We start from the raw sequence: 10,545 nt of genomic DNA on the forward strand, positions 1-10,545 counted from the left end.
AGACAGGGTTTCTCTGTGTAGCTTTGGTGCCTGTCCTGGATCTCACTCTGTAGCTCAGGCTGGCCTCGAACTCACAGAGATTTGCCTGGCTCTGCCTCCCAAGTGCTGGGATGAAAGGCGTGTGCCACCACCGCCCGGCCTGCAGCATCTTTTCTAACTTAACTCTGTCGTCCTCAGAGAAAATCTTTGTATGACCAGAATGGTCCTGAGTTTACTCTTTGGCGCTTACACTTCCGGTTTGTTATGTACCTTTATGATATGATCCTCTTTGTGCCAGATATTACTCATCACTCTGAAGTCTACCTGGTTTAATATTAATATATCCATCCCAGTTGATTTTTGAAATTAGATTAGCATGGTATATCTTTTTCAATATGTTGGCTGTGGGTTTACATGGGTCCTTATTTAATTTAAAATAAATTTAATAGCTCAGAGCTGTGACTTGTTTTACTGTTTGTGTAGTGTCTGTCTTGTCAAGGGTGTTTAGAAGATTACATTTAATGAGACTGTCAATTATTAGGATAAAACAATTGCTATTTGTTTAGTGTTTATGCATTAGTTCTTTGTTATTTTCCATCCTTCCTGACTTTTTCTTTTTCTTTTTTCTTTTTCGGTTTTTTTTTTTTTTTCAGTTTCATGTAGACCAGGATGGCCTTAAACTTGCTGGTTAACCAAGGATGGCCTCCCACTTCCATCTCCTTCTAAGTGCTGAGACCAGTGGCTCTCAACCTTCCTAATGCTGCGACCCTTTAATACAGTTCTTCATGTTGTGGGGATACTCCCATTTCGTATTATTTTTGTTGTTACTTTATTACTGTAATTTTGCTACTGTTATGAATCATAATATAGGCAACCCCTGTAAAAGGGTCTTTCAACCTCCAAAGGAGTCTCGACCCATAGGCGTGGCATTTAGTTTTTTAAAATATCCTATTTATCTTTATGGGTGTTTTTGTTTGAATGTATATCTGTGTACCAAATTTGTGCTTGCTACCCTTGGAGTTCAGAAGAGGTCATTGGGTCCCCTGGAACTTGGAGTTATAGATAAGCTGCCTTGTGGGTGCTGGGAATTGAATCCAAGTCCTCTTCCAGAGCAACAAATGCTCTTAAGTGAAGAACCATCTCTCCAGGCCCTGACCCTTGTTGTCTTTAACATTAGTTCTACTCACAGTGGTTTTGGTGTGTCTCATGTAGTTGTATGTGTTTCTTTCTTTCTTTCTTTCTTTTTTTTTTTTGACAGGGTCCCACTGTAGCCCTGGCTTTCCTGGAACTCACTATGTAGACCAGCCTGTGGCCTTGAACTCACAGAGATCGGCCTGCCGCTGCCTCTGCTGGGATTAAGGGTGTATGCTACTGTGCCCGGCTTCCTTGGGAATTTTTGCGGCGGACATTATTTTTTCTGCCTACTCTATTAACGTCAAAGAACTGTGGTTACCTCATAGGCTGCTGAAGTTGCCCACAGCTGTTAATCTGTGCCTTGTCATCCTTTTCTATGTGGGCTTCTTCATTTCCAGTTGTTTCTAGGTTTGTGTCTTAAAGTTCGTTTCTTGCTTCTGCAAGTCCAGTCTTCATTAATCCCGTCCACTGTATTTTTCATGTCATGACCTTGGTTCAGTTCAGCCTTGGTCTTTATTACATCTTTGTGTCTTCACTTAACACATGCTTGGTTCTCCCTCTAGCTTCTGGAATGTCTGGTATAAGTCCCAATACTTTTTTTTTATGCCATTGTCTACTAATTCTGCTCTCTAGGTCATCGGGAATCAGTTCCAGTGGTTGGGTTTTCTCTTCATTTGGGGCTCTATATGTCTGCTTCTTTGTGTGGTTAGTAATCTTTTCCCACTGAGGTACCTTGATTATTCATTTTACCCAAGGTCCAGTCTTTCTGGTGAGAGCTTTTCTGTCTTTAGATCTATTTGAGTTCCAGATCCATCCTCTGAGCTTCTTGGTCACTGCTCTCCAGGCCTTTGGTACTACTGATCTATACTGATCAGCTGAATCCTCCTGGAGACCTCTCGTAAATCTCTACGGCCCTGAGTGGCTTTTTCCTTCCTGGTATTCTCCTTTGCAAATGAAGTCGCCTTGGCCTTCTTGCTCTGTTCCGTATTCTTAAGTCAAGGACATAGGTGAGTTGGTCTGGCTTCCCCTATGACTTGCAGATGCTCTGTGCACAGCAGGTTGTAGTCAGTGTAGAAGTTATCATGGTCGTTTTGTATCTCAGATCTGTCTCACTGCCTATGGTCCAACAGCTCGAGGACCATGGCTTCATGTATTTATTGGCTCCCCCCCCCCTTTTTTCCACATAGAGAGGTACATTTATATTCTATTATTCTATTTTTTTTGGACAGCCCGAGTAACTTTCTGATGATTACCTTGGAGAAGCCTGGCTAAAAGGCAGTTTGCATGACAAATGTGAAGAATAAATGACAGATCACACACAGAGTGCTTGGGAGGGTCCCCACCCTGGGCCAGTGCTTGATGAATGTGGATGATGTGCTTGCTAGTCTGCTTTTGCTGTGGTAACAGACGACCTCCACATCTCAGTGCTTACAATAACGAACATTTCTAATTTGCTGCATCTGCCAGCAAAACTCTACATAGTTTGCACCCAAGCACCAGGATTTCCCATTCTGGGACTCAGGCTGATAGTAGCATCGTCCAAGACACACTGTTCCTGTGGTACGAGACAGGGCACGGAGCCAGATAAGCTGTGAAATTCACTTAATGGTTTTACCCCGATGGGGCATGTGTTGTGTTCTTTCATATGCCACTGCCTAAAGTAGGTTACATGTAGTCCTGAAAATTTGTGGGAATCTGCTGCACTCCACCCAGAGAGAATTCTGGCAGGAAAAAGGATGTACACACAAAGGAGATGAGAATTGGGAGGAATAGTACCATCTACCACCGTCAATGATCATTGCTACTAAGAGATGTTTCTACAAGTAAATTTCCCTACACATTCTTGAAAACAGCTGTTCTTCATTATGAGTACCAGAGCAAACATGTCTTTGTCCACTGGGCTCTTCTTAGTCCCAGGTATATAGTAATCTGCCCTGTACCTGATCTCTTATTGCCCAGTGGCCTCTGTGGACCTAAGCTGCAGTGAGAAGATGGTTCACCTAGAATCGGCTGAAAGGCTACTCCAAAAGGTGGGTGGTGGGAACGCAGCTTGAGGAAGACAGCGTCTGTGGTCTGAACATGGCGAGAAGACAGAGCTACGTTATTTGTCTTTCACTGTGGCCCTTTCATCGTGCTTGCCTGAGCCTTTACCTTCTACCATGGGTGCAGAGAAGGGGCATGGGGCCGAGACTTCTGTGTTGTCCCTGAGAAAATCAGCCCATCCCAGGAGAATGCCAGGCACTTCCTTTGCCATCCAGTCATCCCTCTGCCTCCTCCAGCGTGAGTGGCTCTGCCCTATACTCAGTTCTTAGAGCCTTGTTTTGGATGGCATTTCACTTGGCAGTGAATTACAGGCTGTCGTGTAATAGGTCTCCTGTTATATTATTTAACTGCCGTGTGGCTTGGTGATGAAGGAACTCAGATTTTCCAAGTGCTTGCTCTGTGCCAGGTCTCTAACATGAGCAGCAATTTAAAGCTCATGATGGCTGGGGTACCCGTGGCTCTATTTCTGCATGGTTTTGGAGAGACAGGCTACGTGGTTGTGTAAGGCTGCAGGATAGTAAATGGCAGAGCTGGAATTGAACACAATTCTGTTGGCTTGGCGTCGTGAGGGAGGGCATTTTTAGTTCTTGGAAAGCAGGAACCAAAGATTCGTATCCTTTTTAAAAATATCGCTAACAGAATCCAATAAGGAGACTGGGAACTGGGTGGGCATCTAAAAACACTTGTTAGTTTTTCTTTACAGAGAGAGAAGCAGGTGGCTCAACGTTCCCCGAGTCCTGAAAAATACGCTGAGCATGAGGTTAGGGAAAAGGATAGTTCTTCTTGGCTCTTGTTCTCTGCTGATCTGATCCCCGGCTGGCGGATGAGACTGAAGTCACCTCGGGGTGAAGAATACATGGGTAGATAGGGTTTGGTTGGGAAACCTATGAAGTCACAAGTGGAGAAGAGAGCCTCACTAATGGCACCTGTCAGCCTGGCTTTCATCATCCATCGTCCCCTCGAAGGCATGTCTTACCTTTGGGAATCAGAGTGTCTTACTCACATTTAACGGCATCACCCAGAGTAAAAACCTGGATTTCAGTTCAGATATATATGTATATGTATATATATATGTATGTATATGTATATATGTATGTATATATATATGACTCTAAAATCTTGAGTGCAGCTGATACATCCTGCACAGCACCGCCTTGATGGGAGGAAGTTAGGTCATGCCCTCAGTGAGGAAGGCTTGAGTTGAGAACATTAGGAAATAATAACAGAGAATGTATTCCACACATACACTGACAGTCATCCACACCACACTATCTGATCTATTGCTACCCGAGACCTCTCTCTGCCGGCTATTACCCGAGAGGCAGTCAAACATTTTGTCTATTTCTTTGAATTATCTTTGCTGTCCTTGACATTGTCATTCATTCTCTCCAAAACACCAAAGCGGCCTAAGGAGAAAGCTGCAGGGACAGTGCCATCTACTCAAAGGTCTGTGAATGCGTAATCGTCAATGAAAGGAAAGCATGCTATGTTGGCCAAAGCCACCGAGCAGAGGTAAATTTGGAATAATCATTTGGGCAACAGCCTAGACGGGTCCATGTGCTTTCTCCTGGAGCCATAGTGGCCCCTGTGAGGCTCAGAGAGGTCGACAGTCTGTTCAAGGCCACACATCTAGTACTCTCCAAAAATGAAGGGTGCACATTTGAAATGTCTATCCATGAAGCTGGGGTGGGTGAATTTGTCGGGCTGGAAGGACGGAGCTGGCTTCATGTCTCCAGTCGGCTCTCCTAGGCTGGATATTTCTCCTACAGCTCGGGAGGCTCTCTCCTCTTCTCCCTGCCTTCTCACTCCTACCTCCAGAGTTCTCCAAACACTATCCAGTGTCACGTGACAAGTACCCCCGGCTAGCTACTGAAAAGCTTCCCCCATCTCTTATAGTAATAGAACAATAGCTTTACATTTCATCCCATAGCAGGCCACTGAACCCCAGGAGACAAATCCGGAGAGGTCTCAGCCATGCCTGCCTACATTTCCCTCCGCCAGGGATTGAGCTAGAGGCAGACAAATGGCCAGTGAAATTGAAGAGGAAGTCTCCTGGGGCCTCCCGAGGAAGATTTTTTTCTCTCGTGATAGAAGGGAGAGGGGGAAATTCCACCTACTTATGTCCTTTCCTTCCAATGTGAGACTTTACCTTGAAACAATATGATGACTGAAGCCACAGACCTTCCTCAACTCTGAAGACAGGCTGGGAGACTCGGAGATGCCAGCTCAGTGTCCCAGTCATACGAGCCGAAGTCAGCCACGGCTGTGTTGACTCCACACCACCTCTCTGCACTAAGGATATGACAAGGGACAGCAGTGACTTTCAGATTCACAGGGTTTAGACACTGGGAGGGAGAGTTAGACAATCAGCATTGCTTAAGGGGAAACCATGAGACAAGCACATAAGGACAGAGAAGAGTGAGGGAGATTGCAAATACTGGGGCATCTTAGAGAAGGTGACAGTGAAGCAAAATCCTAAAGGAGGTCACTGAGTGAGCCACTGGGTAGCGGAGGCATAGCGGGGGCTTCCAGGGGGCTAAGGTGAGGCCCTGTTTCGGGACTGTGCCCGTGTGTTTGACAGTGAGGGGACCAGCGTGACTGGCCATTGTACTGGGACGCTGAGCCACACAGCACGGTGGAAACAAAGCCATGTCGTTACTACAGCTAGGATTCCAGTTACTGTGCGCTTACGATACAAGAAGCAGTTACACGGTTTTTCTGCCTCAGCCATTAAGGGGACTGATCGGCTACTCGATGTCAACAGATCCCCAGTCATTGTCATGATCTGGCTGATGCATGATCCTTTCGCATAGCTGCCTTGCAGAAAATCGAAAACAAAACAAAATTTCTCAGCTGCCTTCCCACTGAATAAAATACAAACTTCCTGACATAATGTAAAGATCCTCCATGAATGAATGAATTCCCTGCCCCTGACTTAATGCCTTCACTCGATTCTCTTAAATCCCAAGTAGAGAGACTGTCCTGCCTGTATATTAGCAGAATTTGGCTTTAAAGAAAGCTTGGCGTGTTCATTTTAAATAGGACTCTGAGGTCAAGGGTCATTGCCATCACTCTTATACGTCACTGGCAGGAGTACAACTAGCAGCACTCAGTGGAAGAGAAATGTGTAACATCTAACAAAACTTCATAGCATTCACCTCCAAAACAGATCATCTCAAAAAAAAAATTACCCCAGAAATGAGGCACCTCAAATGGTGTGAAGACATAACTGCACACAATCCTTGCTGTAACCTTCTTTATTACTGCAAACTTGGAGAAACTACCAAAATGTGAGGACTTAGGTTGAATAAACTGAGACACATTCACACAATAAAGCATGACAGAGCTGTAAAAGAAGAACTCAGGAGAGCTTTATAAACTCATAAAAGACAAAACGTTATCAGGAGGAGAAGCTCACAAGAGTGTGCGGCCTTTAAGCAGGATGCAGGGGCAATAAGAAACTGTCCATGTATTAGCTCACAATAGAAGGGGGCTGGGGAGATGGCACCATGATCAAGAGTACGTACCGCTCTTGCAGATTGGTTCCCATCACATACATAGGAGGCTCACGACTGCCTGTAACTCCAGCTCCAGGGAATCCTGACGCCCTCTTCTGGTCTCCACAGGCACCTGCATTCACATGCACACACCCAAAACCCTCGCCTCCGCATTCATGTTATTAAAAAGAAGAGAAAACAGATGTTTTTAAAAAGCAACATAGCAAGTCGGGTGGTGGTGGTGCACGCCTTTAATCCCAGCACCTGGGAGGCAGAGCCAGGCGGATCTCTGTGAGTTCAAGGCCAACCTGGGCTACAGAGTGAGTTCCAGGAAAGGTGCAAAGCTACACAGAGAAACCCTGTCTCGAAAAACAAAACAAAACAAAAAGCAACATAGCAAAAGTAAGTAGAAACAATTGATGCTGGTTACTTACCCAGGTCAGTGGGCAGGAATAGAAAAGGATAGAACAAGGCGGGGGTAGGGGGTTGGGGTGGTGGGGGTGGTGACCCCTTCACTTGAGTTTCACATTTTATATGGTTTTGGAAGTGGGCTAGTATTTAATATTTTTAAATTAACTTTAAATATTGGGGAGAATAAAGTGGAATTAAAAAAAATGGTACTCCAAAAGAACAAACACAGTGAAGGAAAAAAGAGCTAATTTCAGTTAAAAAATAATAACTTTTTGGGTTTTGAAGAACTTATAAACAAGTTCTATTAAAAATCTATTTTAAAATAAAAACAGTATCCCCAGGCATATATGTTTACAGTGACAGCATCTATGCAAGCAACATACATAATACATACATACATACATACATACATACATGTTCAGTTGTAAGATGTTAAATAACCTGTGACAAATACGCATATTTTTTGATACAGGGTCTTACAGTATATTCATAGATGGTATAGAACTCATGGTGCAGCCCAGGCTGGCCTCAAACCGTGGTGATCCTTTTACTCTAGTCTCCCTTGTGCTGGCATTACAGAGGTGCCCTACAACACCCAGCTTCACATTCTAGTTAACCCAGAGTCCTAAGGATGTCTGATTGTCACTCAGTTTTTCTTAGGCCTTCACTTTAGATGTCCACCTACAGGGAAGTGAGCAGAGCCTCTCCTACACTTGAATACCAGAACCTCTGGCTGCCTCCAGATCGGCTGGCTTACAGACAAGAACCCAAATATTTAAAGAATGTTTTATATGAACAATTTGCAAACTCCAGGGAGGAAAAGAAACTGTAAGAGGGCACACTTGTGAGTGCTCCCAACTGTCACGAGTGTGGCTAAAGACTGACCCTCCACTCTTCTGAAAGGAGATCTCAAGTCAGTATGAACCATTTTAACTAAAAGTCACAGCATGTGCTCTTTATCAATTTGTGTCTGTGTAGCGTAACTCTGTAGTTGAAGTTTTTTCTGTGTCCACCCAGCTTCTGCAGCCTCTCAGACCCAAATAAACACACAGAGACTTATATTTCTTATAAACTGTATGGCCATGGCAGGCTTCTTGCTATCTAGTTCTTACATCTTAAATTAACCCATTTCTATTAATCTATATGTTGCCACATGGCTTGTGGCTTAACAGTACTTTACTCTTGCTTCTCATGGCAGTGGCCTTCCACTTCCCAGAATTCTCCTCTCTCTTTGTCCCGCCTATATAATTCAGTTAACTTTTCTACTTGAAAAAGTAGGATTTTCTACAATAGAAAGCATGATGCATTTCACTCTCTCAGTGTTCACAAGTCGCAGCTACAACTTGGGTGCCGCCAGGAGCAGTTGAGACTCAGTGGAGGTTCCACACACCAGCCAAATGCTGTTGGCATCCACTGGCAAGTGTGCGTGTGAACCGAAATCTCTAGATCTGGACAGACACAAATGCCACTCGGATCCTCTGCTCTGCTTTCTAGGTTGCTCTAGTCATTCTCGGAAACACTCATGCTCTCTTGGGTTGGTCACTTTGCTCGCCTGTGGACATCTGCGCCTGCTGACCCTGGGCACTGGCAGAGGCTGCCTGTGGTGCTTTCTGATTTTACACTGTCTAACCAATGTGTGAGCATAAGAGTGGCTCAGGATCCTGTTAAGCATGTGGAAGGGCTGCGTCACACACATGAACTGTAGCTCGTCATAAACAACAGTTTTCAACATGGAGACCCCTTATGTGGAAGTTCAATGGGAGCGGAAATCTTCCCACTGCCCTTCCCTGGGTTTGATGCTTTCATTGCGTCCTTACCGCGTCCTTATCAAGGCAGGCTGCTTCTAATAATGCACATCAAAGTACGTCCTAACGACTCCACGTCATCTTAGCCACTCTGCTCAGTACCAGGCTGTGTACTGCTACTAGCATATCCCGCAGTGCCTGTGAGGTATTTATCATCTCCATACCACGCACATTGTCTCATCTTGTTATCTATGTGCTCTTGGGGCCAAACCAAAGTCAATAAAGAATTATTTACTACAGAGATTTCCAGTTCCTATCAGGTTTACTGTCTCTGGGCATCAAATTCTTTGTATCCATGTATTCACTTCTACTGATCATCTGGCCAGCTAACCTAATTTCAGTTTCCACTGTAAATCTTTCCAAACAAAAATTGAAGAGGTCTTTAAAGGTGGTTCCTAGAAGATCCATGATAACTCATTACAATCTTTTTCCCCCCTATCCATTTCATGGTCTGTCCATACCACCTTAAAGAATCTCAATGGTTGGGAAGCAGTTGTCATTGTGGCTGAAAAGAGAACTGAATGAACAAGGCAAGCAAACCTAACCATGCAGCATGGACGTATGGACACCAGTGTTTCTGGTTTTGTCCAGTGGAAGGGCCCCAAACAACTGATGCCATCGTGGTAATGAGCACACATCGGCACACAATCCCTGGTTTCTGAGAACCAGTCTTCTCTGCTCTGAGGAACCAGGGATTCTGGGAGAAATGGTTGGTGCAAGGATGGGACACGACAGATACAAGATAATCACTGAGGATCATGTTGTAACAAATATTAGCAGCATGCATGCCCTATGACAAAGGGGACCCCTGAAAGCACTGAGCACCCAACTATATGAATGGATCTAAGCCAACTGAGCTCATTGAGAATTCATATCGTGGGGCTGGGGACGCAGTCTAGTGGTTGAGAGAGTGTATGCTCTTACAGAGGAGCCAAGTTTGGTCCCCGGCACTCTTGTCAGGAAGCTCATAATTGCCCGTCACTTCTGCTCCAGGCAACCCAACATCTCTGGCCTTGGCAGGCACTGCACTCATGTGCACATACCCTATGTATATATAATTAAAAAGCAATACAAAGAAATCTTTAAAAAGAATTTGTATCTACACAAATACACCCATACATGGAGGCCAGCTCTCCCTTACCGTAGAATGCCAGCTAATAAGTGCATGGTGTTAGTAAGCCAACACTTCGTTCTCATCCTAGTTGCAGATCCAGACAAGTCCTGCCAAGGGAACTAGCTGTGCCTTCTGAGATGTGGTCCCATTCAGGCCACGCCACTTCCATGCTGGAACCATCCAAAACTTCCGTTTTGCTCTTGGACGTCCTTTAGGATGCCATGAAGGAAGTTTTAAATTAAACTAGAAAAAAGTGTGTCAAATTCTGTAAGGCTGAAAACAAATCAATTGGAGGGGAGGAATATTTATAACTCCACATGATTGAGGACTGTTCACTTTATCACATAAAGAGACCTCATAAGTCAATAAGAAAAGGAGCTGGGCAGTGGTGGCGCACACCTTTGATCCCAGCACTCAGGAGGCAGAGGCAGGCGGATCTCTGTGAGTTCTACAGAGTGAGACCAGGACATCCAGGATTGTTACACAGAGAAACCCTGTTTTGAAAAACAAAACAATTAAACAGAAGGAGGAGGAAGAGGAGAAGGAAGAAGGAGGAGGAGGG

Source organism: Peromyscus leucopus, chromosome 7 (genome assembly GCF_004664715.2).
Source record: "Peromyscus leucopus breed LL Stock chromosome 7, UCI_PerLeu_2.1, whole genome shotgun sequence".
NCBI lineage: Eukaryota > Metazoa > Chordata > Mammalia > Rodentia > Cricetidae > Peromyscus > Peromyscus leucopus.